Source organism: Drosophila willistoni, unplaced genomic scaffold, assembly GCF_018902025.1.
Source record: "Drosophila willistoni isolate 14030-0811.24 unplaced genomic scaffold, UCI_dwil_1.1 Seg531, whole genome shotgun sequence".
Taxonomy (NCBI): domain Eukaryota; kingdom Metazoa; phylum Arthropoda; class Insecta; order Diptera; family Drosophilidae; genus Drosophila; species Drosophila willistoni.
In genome coordinates, this window is record NW_025814459.1 from 887791 (window position 1) to 910491 (window position 22701).

Below are 22701 nucleotides of genomic sequence, written 5' to 3' on the forward strand. Positions count from 1 at the left end.
ATAAAATTTGATCGAGGGATCAAATTTGACGTAAAGGGAAAAATCCGATGCTTTACCGGATTTTTTAAATCTTTTATAGCATCTTGATTTTACGTTCTTCAAGTTACATAATTTACGTGAGAACCAAGGAGGTCTATCAGACCATCGCACGCGGGTCACACGCGGTCACACGCGGGACACAAACATCGAAGAACGACTCAAGAGTTTTATAAAAGACAGAAATGGCAGAGTCCATATCCGTGCAGGTATACAGATATGACCAATCATTAATTAATATAGACGTAGTCGTGTAACGCTTAGTACGAACATGTGGCCACATAGTATACGAAAAGGTTCATGCAGAGAAAAGTTAGTTGTGCAAGTGGGAAGTATAAGCGGTGTGAAATTGCGGGTCCTTCTAGATGGAACAGAAATGTTAATTTGGCTCAACAGCTCGGAAGAGTCAATCACACCATTCAAAAGTTTGTAAAGAAAAGTTACACCAAGCATTGTTCTACCATTAGTTTAAGAAGGAAGGTTAATTAACTGAAGTCGACTAGAATTAGATGGAAGTAGACATAACCCCAAAAGGAAGGTCAATGGCTACATCCAGAGTTGGATGAAAGTTGTCTTCAGGGATCAATCCTAGAAACATCGCAGTTGGAAGAATCCAACACAAATACCAGATCTAGTGATCTGTCACGACTATTCAGGACAGGATTTATTTGAGTTAGGGAAAACTCCAGCAGACCATCTACGAAACAATGTGACGAGGAGGGAAACAGTAATAAAGAATCATATAAAAGGGTCCAGGCAATCTCAGGTAAATTAAAATCTCCCAGAACAATGAGCAAGTCTTTGTCAGACAGATATGAGGAAACAAGTTTAATAGCTACAAATTCAATCTCGTGATTGGAAGACTGGACAATTTCAGACGATAACGCTGAATCAACAGCGATCAAAACACCACCACCATTACGGATAGCCCGATCATGTCTATATATTAAATATTTTGAGTGAAAAATTGAAGCATCGGCAATATCAGGTTTCAGTAAATTCAAGAATATGAAAGTTAAAAATTAAACTATCTACATAGAGTGTAAAGAGTTTAGACTTTAGTCCCCGTACATTCTGATAGGAGAAGAGTTAGGGACGAAATTAGTTTTTTGACTCGCCAATAGGTGCAGACGAGCCGGAAGAAACGTTATTGTATACTCTTTTACAATAAGGTGTTCCGGCCAAATATCTTTATGACATATTTGGACAAAAAGATCTGGAGAGACACTTATTTTGAAGGACGAAATGTCCCAAGTATATGAAAATCTGAACTTTTCCACTGCAGTGTTAGGGGCTTGAACTTTGCCCTGGATGTAGACTATGATTTCTTTAGAAGTAGTATTAGGATCAAGCCTCGAAATAAAAATTTGCTTTTTGGGTGGAACTACAACAAGGGAACTAGAAGTGCCAGGCACAGGTGTAGCTGCTGCATTAGCAGCTGAAGCTGCCAACACTTTACTAGCTCCTCTTTTAACTACTTTATTGGCAATATTCCTGGGAACGGATGTATACCCGGACGGTTCGGAAACTACAACAGATATCGTGTTAGTAGGTAGGATACTGTCTGCAGGGGAAATGGGAAGAGACTCCACACCTGCCAAAGCCGGACTCCTAAACGATATTAGCTGCTGAACATTGTAACATTGAACATTGTGTAAGAAATATATTTATTGGGAAGTTAAGATTGTCAGGCATTAGTATTCGAGTGTCACTAGTATGTGTACAATCTAATAGGCACTTGAATTTTTAATGAAGTCTATACGTATAATGCCATCACTAGGGAATGGGAAGTTTTGTTCAAATAAATGATAATTATGTGGGATTATATACTTTCCTGTAGATAACTCTAGGAACACATTTAGATGTGCTACCTGTTTTTGTATTTTTAATTTAACTAATATTCCTGAACTAAGATTATGGGAGCTATAGGTTTTCCGAGCTACTATCAATAGCTCGTACATTGGTGGTGTTCATATTTTTATAATTGTGGCTTTTATCAATTGCCACTGCCTCTAGATTTTTCTCTATTTTGATCTTGCCTTCCACCACGGTTATTATAGTTGTTGTTATAATTGTTATCATAATTGTCATTATAATTGTTGTTATCATCGCTACCAAATCAACAAATATTGAAATCTAGAGAGCCGGGGCTAACTTCGACCGCGTCAAAGTTTGTATACCCTTGCAACTGTTTTGTTAACTCTTTCCTTACCCAAAGCCATCAAAGTGGAAAAACGATTTATCTCAAAAGGCTAATGTTTCGAAAGAACGGCCTACAGTCTTACCATAGGAAATAATGAAGATATTGATCAAAGTCACAGTTTTCCACTGATCGTTCCTATGGGAGCTATATGATATAGTCACCCGATCTTTATCAAATTCGGCACAGACATTAACAGATATATTAAACTAATTTTGTTCAATTTGAAAGCCATCGCGTTAAAAGTAACGAAGTTATTGTCACTGTTTTTGACCGATCATTCCTATGGGAGCTATATGATATAGCTGTAGCTCTTACGGTCTAGGAGGAGGCTATTTGAACTCGTCTCGTCATGCTGATCAAGAATATATATACTTTATATGGGTGGAGATGTTTTCTTCTATGCGTTGCACACTTCTGACCAAAATTAATGTAACCTTTTTGCAAGGGTATAATTATGAACACTACCTTTTAATATTTAGAATTAAATGTTGATCCTTGTATTTGTGAGTTATGAAGCAACAGATTGCATAATTAAGAAAAATAAAAAAAAAATTAACGAAAATGTTAAGTAAAAGAAATGATTTCTGGGAATATATGTGTATATTGTATGAACATGATGGAAAAATTATTTTTTCTTTTCTCTATTTTTTTTCTTTTTATTAGTAAGTTGGGATTTTCAGATTGCGGTTAAATGTTTAACTGCTCTTTTGAATCATAATATAATATGTGAAGTACCTATATATTATATATATATATGTAAAGACGATATGGGCACACTGATCTCAGATTACCCCTATTTTGATGAGGCGTGTAGCAGCTGAGAGTGAGAGGCATCTAAGAGAGAGAGTCGGGAGTCGAAGGGCAGTCGTCGTCGAGAACGGGCAAGATATAAACAGGTTACGAGAGCGTTCGGCAGTTGTGAAATTAATTATTTTTCTCAAAGAAATATATGTACTACACCTCAATTTAAACATTTCAGTTAATATTATGTACAAAAAACTATTACAAATATAATGTTAACCTCACATATATATAAGTCAAACAATCTAATATATTTTATTAACGGAGAATTTTTTTGAAAGAAAGCACATCTAATCTAATGAACTTTTTTTTTCTTTTTTATTTTTTACTTAATATTTATTTTAAAAAAATCTTTGTGTCATTTTTCGTTTTGGATGAACATGTAGGATTAATAATCCATAATTGATAGGATTATTTGTATTTTTTTCAAAGTTTTTCATACGCTAGCTGCTAGGGCAATTATCGCTTCCGCTTTACAATATTTGTTAAATTTATTTTACTTTATGCATCGCAGAGCATTGGATTTTTTTATACCCTTGCAGAGAGTATTATAAAATTGGTTAGATGTTTGTAACGCACAGAAGGAGAATTTTGCGACCCCATACAGTATATATATTCTTGATCAGTAAGAGAAGCGGAGTTGATATAGCCATGTCCGTCTGTCCGTCCGTCCGTCGGTGCGTATGCGTTTTACTCAGCCATGTTTAAAGCTATCGGGATGAAATTTATTTTTTGTGCTTATTGTTACCCGGGTAAAATAATGTAAAGTAAAGTAAAATATAGTTCTAGCTTAGAAAGTAATAGGGTATGATTAACGGAATCAAAGGCTTTGCTGAAGTCAGTGTATAAGACATCAGTTTGTTTACCATTTTTGAACCCCTTGATAATTATTGATGTAAATTCTAAAAGGTTTGTGGTTGTAGATCTACGTTTCACAAACCCATGTTGGGATGGCGAAATAATAGAGCTGCAAAAATGTTGCAATTGAGAAGTTATAATTTTCTCAAAAGCTTTCGGAATAGCGGACAATTTTGAGATACCCCTATAGTTAAAGCCGAAGCCCTCGATACTTTTAGAACTATCGGCAATTTCCATTGGAATTTGTAATTGGCCGGACACATCGGACACCACAATAGGCATCGTTTTTACGAGATCATTCACAGGTGATACCGGTAATTCCTTACTAATAGCATTCACAACCGAGCTCTTAAACGATATCAATTGCTGTACATTAGGAGTGGACGGTGCATGAGACCGGTCGGGGACGATAAGAGACGCTGGTGGATCTTCAGATACAGAAACACCCCAAGGACTGGTCCCTTTACGTTTCGGAGACTCATTCATAAGCGATAAACTTCTGAACTGAGTCTCCACCGCAGTAAACTCCGCTTGGAGTTTATTAAAACCTGCCCTTAAAGTGTCAAAACTATCTCTATTTTAAGCCACCACCTTTAGCAATAGACTCCTTGATTCTGCCTGTGTAACCTGCACACTTAACATGAACCGCATTGTCACACAACCAACAAAGAATATAATCATGGGAGTCAACCGCATTAATGGCAACTATACAATTATTTTTTGAGCAGACAACCATTTTATCAAAAAGTTTAATTTAATTTAAAAAAAAAATACAAAAAAATCAAAAATAAAAATTCTAAAGGTAAAAAATCTGTGTATAAGAATATACTGACCAGTTCTGACACAAGGGTTAATGTGCAGAGTAAGCCTTCACAACTAAAGAATTAAAAGAGATGAAAGCACAAAAACAAAAACACGTATCACAGAGTCGCGGTTAGGCAAAAAACGAGAGCGCAAATCAATCAAGAATAGGAAAGAGCGGGAGAGCGCGTCAAATTGAACACATGCAACAACAATTTGCATGCGCAACGCGCAAGAGCGCGAGATTTAGTTAAAACGCTAAAGACACAAAAGCAAAAGAGATAAACAAAACAACAACACCGCTAATGCAAGTATTATTGTAAGTTTTGATTTTATTTAAATTTGAACAAAAGCGACAGCAAGAATTCGCGAAATGAAAATAAAGTTCGGATGTTGAAATTATTATTAATTAAACCGACAATTTAAAAGTTATGGAAAAGTATTTAATCGCGAGAAAAAAATAAAAGTTGATAAGCGCAAAAAAAACACGTCCATCCTCTGCAACGAGTGAAATTTAAAAATCTTTAATTTAATGACTATAAAAATTATTCAATGGAATATGAATGGATATATAAATAACTACAGTGAATTACAACTATTAATAATCAAATATACTCCTCACATTTGCAAACATAGACATTACCTTCGCTAGCCCTATCCTTTATATGGACAGCACGTCGAAAACCGAAGATGATCTTTGTGGAAGCGATCATTTTCCTATAATAATAACCCTTTTTACATCCGCTTCAGCAGTAACCAAAAATACCAGCCATAGACCACGCTTTCTTACAGATAAAGCCGACTCGCAAGTCTTCACACACCTAACAGAGAAGTGACTCCTCAGAGAGACAGATTAGTTCTAATGTAAACAAAGAAGCCGCCAGCATACATAAAAAATTTCTATCCAGCGCGAAGGCTTCCTTCGTGGAACACAACACTAAGTAAACTACAGCTAGACAAAAAAAAACATGGCATATACTAAAAAGAAACATCTTACAGGAAAACATTCTAAATTACAAAAGAGCAAATGCTCTATTCAGGCGTAGTCTAAAAATATCCAAAAGGGAAAGTATTAAAAACTTCACTTCGCAATTTGCACCAGAAACCCCCACCAAAAAAATTTGGCAGAACATAAGACGCCTCTGCGGTTTACAAACAAATAAACACATTCACTGCTTTCTCAATCGCGATTCAAACCAAACCATACAAACGCATACTGAAATTGCAGATCTCTTCTGCCAAAACTTTTCAAATGCATCCAATGACAGAAATTTTTCCTCATCCTTTCTTAATGCAAAATATCTCTCCCTCGGCACCCTTCAAACGCAGAAATATTCTCCAAAACCAAAGGCACAATTAATAGAAAATTATATTACCCTAATTGAATTCTCTGCGGCTTTAAACTTCCTAAAAGGTACCACTTCCGGCCTCGATAGAATCAACTACGTTATGTTAAAGAATATAGACATAAAAACAAAGTTAAAAATAATTAAACTACAAAACAACATTTTAACCCATTACATACCTCAAGCTTACAGAACTAGCATTATCGTGCCCATCAAATAAAACAGATATTAACTCATACCGACCAATTTCCTTAAACGCTTGCCTATCAAAGGTCCTTGATAAGATAATTGCCAAACGACTGTGGTGGTTCGTCACAAATGACAAACAAATCCATATCAGTCAGACAGGATTTAGGAAAGGGAAGTCGGCTATAGATAGTCTATTACTCATAGACCATCAAATATCCGGAGCTTTCTCGATAAGAAACCACATATCAATCGTCGCACTAGATTTTAAAAAAGCTTTTGACAGAATCGGAGTCTACTCAGTACTCCACCAACTTATAGAATGGAAAACCGGCCCTAGAATCATAAACTACGTAAAAAACTTTATGTCTAATAGGAAAATCGTTCTCCGGGTAAACTCATCCTACTCTTCCTTCAAGCCTATCTACAATGTCATTCCACATGGGTCCCCATTCTCTGTGGGTTTTTTTGTAATAGCCTATAATAAATTAACCACAAGGACAGACTTAATGAGGTACTACACTCCACCAGCGCACTGTCGGAAAATAAATTGGGCCTTCGAAAGGGACGATCTAATATCGACGCAATGCAATAGCCGGTGACCGATGGAAAGGAAATGCCAAGAAATATTCCATCATAGCCACTCTAGATGTGAAAAATGCATTTTGGCAATTTTTGGCTTACCACACTATCTGTTGAAGTTAATAAGCAGTTAATTCACCAATAGAGGGCTTAAAGCCGACACACTTGAAGACGTTAAAGATTACAACATCACTGGATGTGTTCAACAGGGCTCGGTTTTGGGATCTTTGCTGTGGAATGTCATGTATAACGGCATTCTAAGCCTGGAATTGCCTGCGGGGGCTCAGATTATAGGCTTCTCTGATGACGTCGAAGTAGTATGAAGTGAAGTAGTAGAAGTGAAGTGGTGACAATTTCCTCGAATGGGATCACTCAAGTGTAGCAATGGCTGGTTTCCATGGGCCTTCTTCTGGCCGAAAACAAAACAGAAACTGTTTTTGTAAGCAGTAGGAAAAAAGTGGAGACAGCAAGCAAACATGCCGCCGGCACACAAATTCAGACAATAAAATACCTTGGGGTACTGATTGGTACAAGGCTGAACTTTGAAGATCACCAATCAGCAACGGCCAAAAAGGCCAGAATAACAGCCCTATCACTTAATGCCTAACACAAGAGGACCAAGCTAGAATCACAAAATGCTTTGAATGCGCATGGTGCCCAGAATGCGCATGATGCACCAATGGAGAAGACGAGACGGCTGACCATAACCTTTTCAGGTGCGGGCGCTTCAATATCGAGCGAGATTACCTTGAGTCGGAACTCGATGAACAAGCTACAGAGTTCAACTTAATCCCACTTATTATTCGTCGCAGGAAAAACTGAAAGGCTTTCAACAAGGTCGCGGCCATCGCCATGATCGAGCTCTGCAGAGTTCAGCAGCTCAAAAGAATGACCTGAGAGCAGGAAGTGAGTGGAAGCACGACTGTGTGAAGCAATACCCTCGAGCTACTTTCCCTCGCAAATTTTTCCAAATTTCCTGTCCTTTTTGTATATATTTATTCTCTATCCTAATAAACGAATTAAAAAAAAAAAAAAAACATATAGGAGTGACGCTACCAATACAGACTTACAAAGGTGAACATGGTAAAGCTTCGGATTTGGACGCTATAAAAGAGAAACTGCGTACGGAAAAGAGACAGAACATTACATTGCTTCACAAATATGTATTCGAAAGGGATGGAGACAGGAATAACAGAAAAGGGTTACGCGAAGGTCAAGGTTACGACTACGAAACAATAAATGAAGAGCATGCGAATAAAATATCATATATTGCCGATGAACTTTTTGTTAATGACTTAGCTGTAATATGTAATATGCTACATTTACACCAAAATGAGAGCGACCTGTCTAAATTTATATTTTGTAATTTGAAAAAGGAAAATATACTGACTGATGCTGATTTTAATGCCGCGAATGACGAAGTCTCTGACGCAAGCGACAACAAAGAAGATGATAATAATGACGTTGACGATACTGAAGCAAGAAGAAAGAGACAAAAACAACCGTTCAGTAGCCAGTGTTCCAAATCAAACCGTTCCGATTCAAAGTATTCCAAGATTTGCCTTAAATTTTCATGATGTCGAAGATTCAATTAGATCGTTTAATGATGAAGAAACACTTTGCATTGAAGTATGGATTGATGAATTCGAAGATCTTGCAAAGATAATGTATTGGAATGTTTAACAAATGTTTACATTCGCAAAATGATCATTAAAAGAAATAGCAAAACTTTTTGTTGCAAGCGAACTAGGTATTTCTAACTGGTTGAAACTAAAAAAGGCGCTACTCAATAATTTTGGGTCGGCGACAAACAGTGCTCAATCGCATAATATAGTGGCTAGTCGGAAAATTAGAAAGAATGAGAATTTACAACAAAATTTCTTGCTAATGAAAGAGTTATGCACACGAGGAAATATCAAAGAGTCTGCATTGATCCAGTATGTAATTGATGGTATTGACGAAACAAATTCAGAAACGTGAACACAGTTCTCAGCCAATGCAAGTTCGAGATGTAAATAAAGATATCAAATGTTTCAATTCTGGTCTTAAAAAGCATACAGCCGCTGCCTGTGAGAATAAAAACAAAGGTAAAAAGGTAATGCAACATGTTTGGCCATATTGGCAAAGAATGTCCCAAGAAGCTAAAAAACGCGAAGTTAGTAATACACGAAAACTAAACATATCCACCTCACGTATGTATAAAGATAGCAATAGACGGTTTAAAGATGAATGCTTTTAAATTTTTAAATACAATTTTTTGACCGAAAAGATTTATAAAAGAATGAAACAGTCAAAGCTATGTGAGTGCAATAAATTTTTAATCGGGTGTGGTAATGGCGACGCGGTCAAAGCCATATGTTTCAATCCAACAATTATTCGTATTATTCGGTATTTCTAGAAATCGGTCCACAATTTTTCGATAAAAACTTGCTATTAGGCGAAGAATTTTGTAAAATTGCGGAAGTAAAAATAAATCGTGACGAGATAATTGTAAGAAAAAGTGACAGTATCGAACTTGAAACAGAAATTTCGGTGTTGATGAGAATAAATTAGAGAGCTGCATGAATGATAGAAAAATCAATTCGAGTTAACAACATTCAAAACCAAATAAATGAATTGAATGACTTTGAAAATCGACTTCAACTAAATGAGTGTGCGACGTAAACATCAGTCGCACAACATTCAAACGAAACAAAACGAATTGAATGAGTTAGAAAGTGAGTCAATGAGTTGCTATGATTCGAATGCATTCGAATTCCAATTCTGATTTTAGTATTTATTTGTATTGTATATTTTTTAACTATATGTGATTACTGTACTACAGTGGCTAGTGGCTCAGTGGGGATCTACTCAGACTATAATACTGTTGTTATCGGGTTCAAACCCCCTACAGAGATAGAGAAGATTTTTTTTTCCAAATAGTGAAGTATATTAAAAAGTAAGCAGAGTAAGCCTTCACAACTAAAGAATTAAAAGAGATGAAAGCACAAAAACAAAAACACGTATCACAGAGTCGCGGTTAGGCAAAAAACGAGAGCGCAAATCAATCAAGAATAGGAAAGAGCGGGAGAGCGCGTCAAATTGAACACATGCAACAACAATTTGCATGCGCAACGCGCAAGAGCGCGAGATTTAGTTAAAACGCTAAAGACACAAAAGCAAAAGAGATAAACAAAACAACAACACCGCTAACGCAAGTATTATTGTAAGTTTTGATTTTATTTAAATTTGAACAAAAGCGACAGCAAGAATTCGCGAATTGAAAATAAAGTTCGGATGTTGAAATTATTATTAATTAAACCGACAATTTAAAAGTTATGGAAAAGTATTTAATCGCGAGAAAAAAATAAAAGTTGATAAGCGCAAAAAAAACACGTCCATCCTCTGCAACGAGTGAAATTTAAAAATCTTTAATTTAATGACTATAAAAATTATTCAATGGAATATGAATGGATATATAAATAACTACAGTGAATTACAACTATTAATAATCAAATATACTCCTCACATTTGCAAACATAGACATTACCTTCGCTAGCCCTATCCTTTATATGGACAGCACGTCGAAAACCGAAGATGATCTTTGTGGAAGCGATCATTTTCCTATAATAATAACCCTTTTTACATCCGCTTCAGCAGTAACCAAAAATACCAGCCATAGACCACGCTTTCTTACAGATAAAGCCGACTCGCAAGTCTTCACACACCTAACAGAGAAGTGACTCCTCAGAGAGACAGATTAGTTCTAATGTAAACAAAGAAGCCGCCAGCATACATAAAAAATTTCTATCCAGCGCGAAGGCTTCCTTCGTGGAACACAACACTAAGTAAACTACAGCTAGACAAAAAAAAACATGGCATATACTAAAAAGAAACATCTTACAGGAAAACATTCTAAATTACAAAAGAGCAAATGCTCTATTCAGGCGTAGTCTAAAAATATCCAAAAGGGAAAGTATTAAAAACTTCACTTCGCAATTTGCACCAGAAACCCCCACCAAAAAAATTTGGCAGAACATAAGACGCCTCTGCGGTTTACAAACAAATAAACACATTCACTGCTTTCTCAATCGCGATTCAAACCAAACCATACAAACGCATACTGAAATTGCAGATCTCTTCTGCCAAAACTTTTCAAATGCATCCAATGACAGAAATTTTTCCTCATCCTTTCTTAATGCAAAATATCTCTCCCTCGGCACCCTTCAAACGCAGAAATATTCTCCAAAACCAAAGGCACAATTAATAGAAAATTATATTACCCTAATTGAATTCTCTGCGGCTTTAAACTTCCTAAAAGGTACCACTTCCGGCCTCGATAGAATCAACTACGTTATGTTAAAGAATATAGACATAAAAACAAAGTTAAAAATAATTAAACTACAAAACAACATTTTAACCCATTACATACCTCAAGCTTACAGAACTAGCATTATCGTGCCCATCAAATAAAACAGATATTAACTCATACCGACCAATCTCCTTAAACGCTTGCCTATCAAAGATCCTTGATAAGATAATTGCCAAACGACTGTGGTGGTTCGTCACAAATGACAAACAAATCCATATCAGTCAGACAGGATTTAGGAAAGGGAAGTCGGCTATAGATAGTCTATTACTCATAGACCATCAAATATCCGGAGCTTTCTCGATAAGAAACCACATATCAATCGTCGCACTAGATTTTAAAAAAGCTTTTGACAGAATCGGAGTCTACTCAGTACTCCACCAACTTATAGAATGGAAAACCGGCCCTAGAATCATAAACTACGTAAAAAACTTTATGTCTAATAGGAAAATCGTTCTCCGGGTAAACTCATCCTACTCTTCCTTCAAGCCTATCTACAATGTCATTCCACATGGGTCCCCATTCTCTGTGGGTTTTTTTGTAATAGCCTATAATAAATTAACCACAAGGACAGACTTAATGAGGTACTACACTCCACCAGCGCACTGTCGGAAAATAAATTGGGCCTTCGAAAGGGACGATCTAATATCGACGCAATGCAATAGCCGGTGACCGATGGAAAGGAAATGCCAAGAAATATTCCATCATAGCCACTCTAGATGTGAAAAATGCATTTTGGCAATTTTTGGCTTACCACACTATCTGTTGAAGTTAATAAGCAGTTAATTCACCAATAGAGGGCTTAAAGCCGACACACTTGAAGACGTTAAAGATTACAACATCACTGGATGTGTTCAACAGGGCTCGGTTTTGGGATCTTTGCTGTGGAATGTCATGTATAACGGCATTCTAAGCCTGGAATTGCCTGCGGGGGCTCAGATTATAGGCTTCTCTGATGACGTCGAAGTAGTATGAAGTGAAGTAGTAGAAGTGAAGTGGTGACAATTTCCTCGAATGGGATCACTCAAGTGTAGCAATGGCTGGTTTCCATGGGCCTTCTTCTGGCCGAAAACAAAACAGAAACTGTTTTTGTAAGCAGTAGGAAAAAAGTGGAGACAGCAAGCAAACATGCCGCCGGCACACAAATTCAGACAATAAAATACCTTGGGGTACTGATTGGTACAAGGCTGAACTTTGAAGATCACCAATCAGCAACGGCCAAAAAGGCCAGAATAACAGCCCTATCACTTAATGCCTAACACAAGAGGACCAAGCTAGAATCACAAAATGCTTTGAATGCGCATGGTGCCCAGAATGCGCATGATGCACCAATGGAGAAGACGAGACGGCTGACCATAACCTTTTCAGGTGCGGGCGCTTCAATATCGAGCGAGATTACCTTGAGTCGGAACTCGATGAACAAGCTACAGAGTTCAACTTAATCCCACTTATTATTCGTCGCAGGAAAAACTGAAAGGCTTTCAACAAGGTCGCGGCCATCGCCATGATCGAGCTCTGCAGAGTTCAGCAGCTCAAAAGAATGACCTGAGAGCAGGAAGTGAGTGGAAGCACGACTGTGTGAAGCAATACCCTCGAGCTACTTTCCCTCGCAAATTTTTCCAAATTTCCTGTCCTTTTTGTATATATTTATTCTCTATCCTAATAAACGAATTAAAAAAAAAAAAAAACATATAGGAGTGACGCTACCAATACAGACTTACAAAGGTGAACATGGTAAAGCTTCGGATTTGGACGCTATAAAAGAGAAACTGCGTACGGAAAAGAGACAGAACATTACATTGCTTCACAAATATGTATTCGAAAGGGATGGAGACAGGAATAACAGAAAAGGGTTACGCGAAGGTCAAGGTTACGACTACGAAACAATAAATGAAGAGCATGCGAATAAAATATCATATATTGCCGATGAACTTTTTGTTAATGACTTAGCTGTAATATGTAATATGCTACATTTACACCAAAATGAGAGCGACCTGTCTAAATTTATATTTTGTAATTTGAAAAAGGAAAATATACTGACTGATGCTGATTTTAATGCCGCGAATGACGAAGTCTCTGACGCAAGCGACAACAAAGAAGATGATAATAATGACGTTGACGATACTGAAGCAAGAAGAAAGAGACAAAAACAACCGTTCAGTAGCCAGTGTTCCAAATCAAACCGTTCCGATTCAAAGTATTCCAAGATTTGCCTTAAATTTTCATGATGTCGAAGATTCAATTAGATCGTTTAATGATGAAGAAACACTTTGCATTGAAGTATGGATTGATGAATTCGAAGATCTTGCAAAGATAATGTATTGGAATGTTTAACAAATGTTTACATTCGCAAAATGATCATTAAAAGAAATAGCAAAACTTTTTGTTGCAAGCGAACTAGGTATTTCTAACTGGTTGAAACTAAAAAAGGCGCTACTCAATAATTTTGGGTCGGCGACAAACAGTGCTCAATCGCATAATATAGTGGCTAGTCGGAAAATTAGAAAGAATGAGAATTTACAAGAAAATTTCTTGCTAATGAAAGAGTTATGCACACGAGGAAATATCAAAGAGTCTGCATTGATCCAGTATGTAATTGATGGTATTGACGAAACAAATTCAGAAACGTGAACACAGTTCTCAGCCAATGCAAGTTCGAGATGTAAATAAAGATATCAAATGTTTCAATTCTGGTCTTAAAAAGCATACAGCCGCTGCCTGTGAGAATAAAAACAAAGGTAAAAAGGTAATGCAACATGTTTGGCCATATTGGCAAAGAATGTCCCAAGAAGCTAAAAAACGCGAAGTTAGTAATACACGAAAACTAAACATATCCACCTCACGTATGTATAAAGATAGCAATAGACGGTTTAAAGATGAATGCTTTTAAATTTTTAAATACAATTTTTTGACCGAAAAGATTTATAAAAGAATGAAACAGTCAAAGCTATGTGAGTGCAATAAATTTTTAATCGGGTGTGGTAATGGCGACGCGGTCAAAGCCATATGTTTCAATCCAACAATTACTCGTATTATTCGGTATTTCTAGAAATCGGTCCACAATTTTTCGATAAAAACTTGCTATTAGGCGAAGAATTTTGTAAAATTGCGGAAGTAAAAATAAATCGTGACGAGATAATTGTAAGAAAAAGTGACAGTATCGAACTTGAAACAGAAATTTCGGTGTTGATGAGAATAAATTAGAGAGCTGCATGAATGATAGAAAAATCAATTCGAGTTAACAACATTCAAAACCAAATAAATGAATTGAATGACTTTGAAAATCGATTTCAACTAAATGAGTGTGCGACGTAAACATCAGTCGCACAACATTCAAACGAAACAAAACGAATTGAATGAGTTAGAAAGTGAGTCAATGAGTTGCTATGATTCGAATGCATTCGAATTCCAATTCTGATTTTAGTATTTATTTGTATTGTATATTTTTTAACTATATGTGATTACTGTACTACAGTGGCTAGTGGCTCAGTGGGGATCTACTCAGACTATAATACTGTTGTTATCGGGTTCAAACCCCCTACAGAGATAGAGAAGATTTTTTTTTCCAAATAGTGAAGTATATTAAAAAGTAGATCCATTGTGTATATGATGGATTAAAGAATATAATTTTTTTTTTATAATATATTAGAAAGCCTTATTTATGTTTTCACGGTTCGTGGCAACTAGGAATCTAATTTAGAAAAAATAGATTTTACAAAATTTGTCCCAAATTGTCAAATCCAAAACTGTGTCCTTAAGTTTTTGGTGTATAGCATATTTTAATTTTAATAGCCCCCATTTCGCCATTATTTTCCATACATTTTTGATAAAATTATTAGTTTTTGTTGCTTATAAACATCCCAATAAAAATGAGTCAATTCGAATAATTCTAATGATTCGAGTGCCTTAGTACAATTCGATGTTTTGACACTCAATTCATTGCCTTTCATTAAACAGAGTTACGTATTTTGCGAGATATGACAAGTACAAACTCACACTCATTCATTTCATTGTGTAGTTGTCACTCATTTATTTGAATTCAATTCGAATGGATTCATTTGACTTTGACTTTGCTTCCATTCATGCAGCTCTCTAGAATAAATGCATTAAATGTTGACGAGAATGACTTAAATATTGAAGCTAATGCGAGCAATTATACAAAGAACGAGGTACGCAAACTGATAGAAACTATAAACTCGTAAATGCAAAGTCGACAAACGTGAAAATGCAAATCGTGGTCAATGATGATACCTCAATCTACTCGCGTCCGCGTAGAATCGGTTATAACGAACGTTGCGTAGTAGACCAACAAGTTGATGAATGGTTAAAACAAGGTATAGTCAAGCACTCTGAGCCAGAGAACAAAAGCCCCGTAGTCCTCGTAAAAAAAAACGAGATGGATCTCCAAGACTATGCGTCAACTATAGAAGGATTAACAAGGTAATATTACGAGTCCATTTTGCTCCTTAATTGAAGACCAAATGGACAGATTGGTAAGTGCTAAGATATTTAGCACAATTGACTTGAAAAATGGATTCTTTCATGTTCATGTAGAGGAGGAGCCGAAAATATACATCGTTTGTAACCCACACAGTTTCTGAAGGCAATGCTATATTTTGATTTGACACGTAAAAATAACGCAATTTCATACGTAGATGACATCATTATTCAAGCTGAAGATGAAGACGAAGCTATATTAAATCTGATTAAATTGAAGCTCTCAACAAACTTTGAGTCTACCTACTACCAAAACAACGAGATTGATGAAGACGACGAAAATTAAGATGACTCCAAAGCCGATGATGACGACTTTGAAGACGACGAAGACGCATTTGGTATGGTATGGTAACGCTGTAAGGCCAGATATAATCCCGAAGCAGCTGACGATGTGGCAAGGAAAGCAGACAAGACGAAGTGGCAAGGCAGAGTTGAAAACGAGGAGTCTAGAGAAAACGATTAACAACGTGTGTGTAAACGACGAAACGAAGCTAGAACATTCCATTTAAATAATAAACTTAATAAATAAATAATATACTTAATATAACAACAATTATAATTCTTGTCGGCAAAAATCCCACATTAATTAAAATAAATTTATTTAGTTTAGTAAAGTTTGTCTTGAGAAAACATCGGGATAGAGACATCGAGTTAATATCGTTAGACAAAACCCCAACAAAAATGGTTACATCCACAACTAAGGGATCAGTCCTGGAAACATCGCAGTTGGAAAAATCCAGCACACATACAAGATCTAGTGGTCCGTCAGTACTATTCCGGACATGATTTACTGGAGTTAGGGACAACTCAAGCAGACCATCAATGAAACAATGTGACAAGGATTGCAAGAGTAAAAGTAATCATATGAAGCATCAGCAATCTCAGGCTTCAGCCAAGTTTTAGTAAAGGCAAAAGTATGAAAGTCAAAGCTTAACTTAGTCTCCGTACGTTCTGATAAGCCAGAGTTGGGAACGAAATTAGTTTTTTGATTTGCCAACAGCTGCTGACGAGCCGGAAGGTACGTTACTAGCAAAGGTAGATATTAGGCTAATCGGAGGCCGATTCTTCTTTTTTAATGTATAAGTTATATAAATGTTTATTTATATGTTTATTTATATTTGATTTATTACAAGCCACAGTTTTGTGCGCTTGGAGTCCGAATTATAACTAACTAAACATTATTAAATAAACTACCCAAGAACCCTAAGCATTGGCCATCGGAATGCTGACACTGCGCCTCGTGCCGCTAGCAGCGGTCAACGTCTTGCGGGCCGGCTCATATTACCCAGACCCTGGGATCGCTGACCCAGCGATCGTGGCCACTGCCAAATGCAGTATTAGCTATATTCATTTGTCCATGTTAACTCCTCCCTCGCTTAAGTGGAGGCCGTCCCCGGACTTCTGTAGGTCAAGAGACTTTTGAAGAGTTGTTACTAGGTTGCGTCTCTGGAGTCTGCGAATGGCCAGATAAATTGCGAACCAAATTACGACTATCCCAATAGTGACACTGCTGCTCAATACAGGGCCCGATATTATTTTTGAGCGTAGTCCGGTTATATGCCGGAGATTGTTTATGCTCAGTTCGTGGAGGAAAGGCAGGCTTAAGTGTTCCCGGTACCTCGTAATGTTGATTTGTGACTCGGCTGACACCATTGGCTTCTTTCTGAGCACATCATACTTGTTGACAAACGTTGTTTGGTTGATGGTAATTTTGCCGGTGAATGTCACCAGGTAGGTGCCGTTCACCCTTTTTTCGTTGCCGACTTCGTCTATGATGTCCATGGTGGCGTCGTTGATGATAACCATTCCCTCGTCCACAACTATTAAGGGTTCCAGGTGACCTGGTCTGGAGCTACAATGGGCTTGAGTTCCGGCTACTAATTGTTGCGTGCAGCCATTCGTGGGCGATCTTTTGCAGAATGTTGTGGTTACCGCCAATTGGCAACCCTCGACTGAGAATAGCTCCATACCACAATCAGCAACTACGTTTCTGTTATTAAAATCTAAAATGATGTTATCCCGCTCTACCGGGTAAAGGCTGATTTTCTTACAGACAGATTCTGGGTGAGGATATTTGATTAAAAAGTACAAAATGTTAAAATTTTGAAAAACCTTAATACTACCTACATCTAATAAATCTGACACACTAATATTTGTGAGATTTTTGTTAGTCATTTCATTGACATCCAAGTCATCGAGGATTATTGGGTTCAACAAATTCGCTTTTGCCAAAGTGGTTGTTAGAATTAAATTTTCAAGGTCTGAAATGACCATTCTGTTTTTTGCTAGGATGGTTTCATAAAAGTGTTCGTGATTGACATTTTCTGTTTTACTTATTTGGTTTATGGAGTTCGTTATTGCATTCAGTTTTTCCTGTAATTTGTTGTTGATCTTGACTTGTTTATTTTCTGACTCTATTAATTGCTCTTGTTTAAATTTGATCTGTTCCCAGTCGTCAAAATCAGGAGTTCCGGCCACTACTTTCAATGCAGTGCCTAAAATATTTAGGCTTCTAGCGCCTCTATGATGAACCGTCATTGTTTCTAGTAGTGTGTCGATTTTCCTAATATCTGTCAAAATAATTCTTTTAATATGATCTTCCTTAAAGAATTCAATAGTTTTCCTGGTCTCGTCCGCGTATGTCCTGTACGAGGTAATGTTTGTCGTATGTCCGAGGTAGCTGTACTCTTTTCAAACTGTCACGTCTCCGTCCAGTATCTGTATAAAGTCTGCTTTGGTATAGTCCGTGATTTTCATGGTCATTGTCGCGTGTGTCCTCAGTATTGTCAGTATCAGTATAAAGTCCGTTCTGTAATTTCTGATATTATAAAATAGTCTTATTACTCTAGTAGTTATAGAAGTGTGTAAACCTAATTTTAGAAAACAATTTTAGAGGTTCTATTTTAAATTGTCCTTATGGACCTCCCTCCCCTTTATAAGGACTTTAGTTCCTATGTCAGCCTCTACAATTCCTTCCTTGTACAAAGGAGTAAGTTTGTTACCAAGCCGTTTGTTTGACTTTACCAAGACTTTGTCACCCCGTTGGTACTTTTTATCTATTCTGGTTCTGTTTTCCTGTTCCATCTGTTTGCTCTGAGCGTCTTTTATCTTTTTGGCAATTTGCAATCCCTCTTCTACCGTAGTTTCATGAACTGCTTCAATTGGTTTTTTGTTCAAGACTGAATGGATTGACCTGTTATACTTTACTGTTGCTAGTAATATAACATCGATAGTGTCGCTAACTTGAGTTGTTATTTTGTCGCATCGTGCGATCTCAAGTAACGTGCTGTGGAATCTTTCTACTTGGCCATTAGATGTACTGTGTAAGGGTGGGGCGTTGACGATTTGTATTCCAAACTCATTTAAAAGGAGGGACCTTATTGTTTCAGAGTTTATTGACCTTTCATTATCGCAATATATTGTCTTAACATTAGCAAAGTAATTGACTAACTGTAGAATGGCCGGCTTTACGTCAACAATGGCTCTCGATGCTATAGGTTGGACTATCGCAAATTTAGAAAACTTATCTATGCAGGTCAGGAAGAATCTTTTATCTGTGGAAAAAACGTCGATGTGTAAGAATTCTCCTGCGTAAGCTGGTACTGGTGTGGTACCCAACTTATGTTTTTTTGGATGCCTGTCATATTTTGCGACAGAGCAGATCTTGCAATTGGCTGCAATTTCTGTGGTCAATTTTCCCATGTTCGGGAAAAAATAGTCTTGCAGAATTTGTTTCATGTTTTCCTGGGCTGCACGGTGCGCCCTGTTATGTTCGGTCACTACAATTTCTTTTTGTTCCGATTTGTCTGGTACATCTGTAACGATGTGTTTGCAGTACCAGAATTTTGTTGCCGGATACAGTTCGACCAATTTATGCTGAATGAGGGCAAGAGTTGGCAGTTCGCAATGTATTGCGTTTACCACTTCAGCATTTATTACATCTTGCAGTGTCTGTAAAAGTGAACCGGGGTTTGATGTGCGTATTATGTGCCTGGACTTACTCTGGAAGAGAACGAATGTCCTTACCGAAGGAAACTCTGCTTGTTCAATCACAATCTGGTTTCGAAAACAATTTAAGGGCTTATCGGATACATCAATAGTGTAGGACAGAGACTCCTCACTATGGCAGGTTGCCCTATCGGATTCCGAATCCGGTGCTTCGAGAGCGTTAATGTTCTGACGCGAAAGGGCGTCTGCTACGAAGTTTTCCTTTCCTGGCTTATAAATTATTTTTGCGCCATGTCCATCAATATATGCCTTCCAGCGTATTAGTTTCGCATTCGAATTTTTGTCTGATACGGCGAAGGTTAATGGCTGATGGTCGGTCAATATATTTAGGTCTCTTACCCCGTAAAGGTAGTTTCTCAAGCTTTTTAGTGACCACACTATGGCAAGAAGCTCTCTTTCGTTAGTCGCAAAATTTCTTTCGTTATTACGTAATTTACGGGATATCATGGTGATTGGTCTGCCTTTTTGTGAAAGGACACCGCCTAGCCCATCACCAGATGCATCTGTGGTAAGATCGAATGGTTGTCGATAATCTGGGTAGGCTAAAAAAACTTCCTCTGATGCTAAAATATCTTTTAGCTTGGAGAATGTCTGCGATTGTTCTAAACTAAACTCGATTTTTATTTTCCGAGACATGTTCTTGCTAACTTTTCCATTATCGCCCTTTAGAATATCTGTAAGGGGACCTGCGATTTTCGCGAAGTCTTTTATGAAGCAGCGATAATAGCTGGCAAGCCCGAGAAATGATCTGAGATCAAAAAGGGTACTTGGCATTGGAAAATTTTTGATTGCCTGAACTTTTTCGGGTGAAGTTGTGATACCATCCCTAGATACGATAAATCCCAGATACTCTACACTTTTTTTAAAAAATTTGGATTTTTCCTGTGATACTCGCATCCCCGCGTCCTGAAGGCTTTTAAGGACCCATTCAATGTCCTGAAATAGGCGAAGGCAAGGTTTGACTTGAAGTGATTTATTGGGGCCGCAAGCCCGGTATTTATAGGAGAACGTTTACATTGGTCTTATGGCTAGTGTCCTTAACGGTACTTAAAGCTAGACATTATGCTTAAGTTCTAATTACTTATAATCTATCCCTAAAAGTATGTGCCCTAATCTTATCCCTAAAAGTATACTACACCTCCTTTTTTTAAAAAAGAAAAATTTATATTTTTCTAACATCCTTTTTATGTTATTTTTATTCTATCTAAATGTACTGTTTGCTTTTTGTTTTTATCATCCGCTATTACTATATTATTGTTAGGACCTATGCTCTGTATTGTATATTTGCCTGTGTATTTGTTATCTAATTTATGTCCTGTATCATTTTTTAAAAGTATTTCTTGTCCTTCAGTTAGCGATACTTTTTTTGTGTTTTTATCATATGTTTCTTTTTGTAATGCTTTAAATTTTTCGATAAGCAGTTTCGCTCTATTTTGTGCTATTTGTAATTTAAATTTTATTTCTTTATTGAAATCATCAATGTTGTAAATGGGTTCTACCGTTTCAGACGAGAATGGGATAGTTTTAGGATGTTTTGCAAAGACTAGTTCAAAAGGTGCATAACCATGTACCGTGGATGGAGTGGTGTTAAAGCAATATGTGAAGTATGCTAGATATTCATCCCAATCGTCTTTTTTTATGGATATATATGACCTGATGTATTCATTGAAAGTTCTATGGCTTCTTTCTACTGTTCCAAGAGTTTGATGATGGTGCGCCGTGGAATTAATTTTAGTTATGTTCAAATTTTTGCAAAGTTCTATTAGTATTGAATTCATATATTCTGTTCCCATGTCTGTTAGAATTGTTTTCACTGAACCGTAAATTAAAATGAATTTTTCGAATATTGCCTTTGCAACCGCTTTTGCACTTTTGTTTGGTATTGGTATTGATATGAGATATTTGGACAGATCGCAGATAATAGTAACTGCGTATTCATTACCGTTCATTGTTTTTGGTAATGGTCCAATTGTATCTATTATTATTGTGTCAAAAGTGGTTGCAGGGGTTGGTGTTATGACCAATGGGGAGTGGTTGTGTCTGGTTACTTTGGCTAGTTTGCACTTTTCGCAATTTTTGATGTATGTTGCAACATCCCGAGACATATTTTTCCAAAAGAAATCTCTTTTTATTTTTCCTAGTGTTCTGTTTACCCCGCAGTGACCTCCCTCTATTGGGTCATTATGATATTTATTTAATGTATTTCTTATTTCTTCTTTATTTGTTATAACTTTTACTTGGGGTAGAACTGCTATTTCTAAATGTTTTAATGTGTCTTTTCCTTTTTGTTTTAGTTCATTAGGTGTAAGTGACCTTAGTAGTTTTTCTGACATGTCTATCTTCAGTTTATAGATTTTTTGAGCACCGGCTTCTTTTTCAAGCCTTGGAAGGAATCGATCTAGATCTATTCTTCCACTAATGATCAAATCGCCTATGTTGAAGGAGAGTAATTTTTCTTTATTTTTGGTAATAAAACATTTGCACTTTTTGAATTTAATTTGCGCGTATTTTTTGGCTTCGCTAGGATTTATTATTTCATATATTCTTGGTGTTTCTATTCTGCTATTGTTAATTTTGTTTTCCTTATGTACTAATTTTTTTGTTTCTGATCTTGTTGCTACTTTAAGTATTTTATTAGTTTCTATGTTTTTTATATTTTCAAATTCAATTCTGGAGAGAGCATCCGCTGCGAAATTTTCTTGTCCCCTGATGTATTCTATAGTAAAATCGAACTCTTATAAATCTAGCCTTATTCTAGTAAGCTTTGACGATGGGTTTTTTAGAGAAAATAGGTATGTTAATGGCTGATGGTCAGTTCTGATTAGGAATTTTTTCCCGTATATGTATGGTTTGAAATATTGAATTGCCCAATGTATTGCTGTTAATTCTTGCTCTATTGTTGACTTATTGCTTTCGCCTTTTGTAAATGCTTTAGATGCATATGATATGGGTAATTGGAGTCCATCAAATTCTTGGCTGAGGACGGCTCCACATGCGATCTTGCTTGCATCAGTTGTGATACAGAATTTTTTATT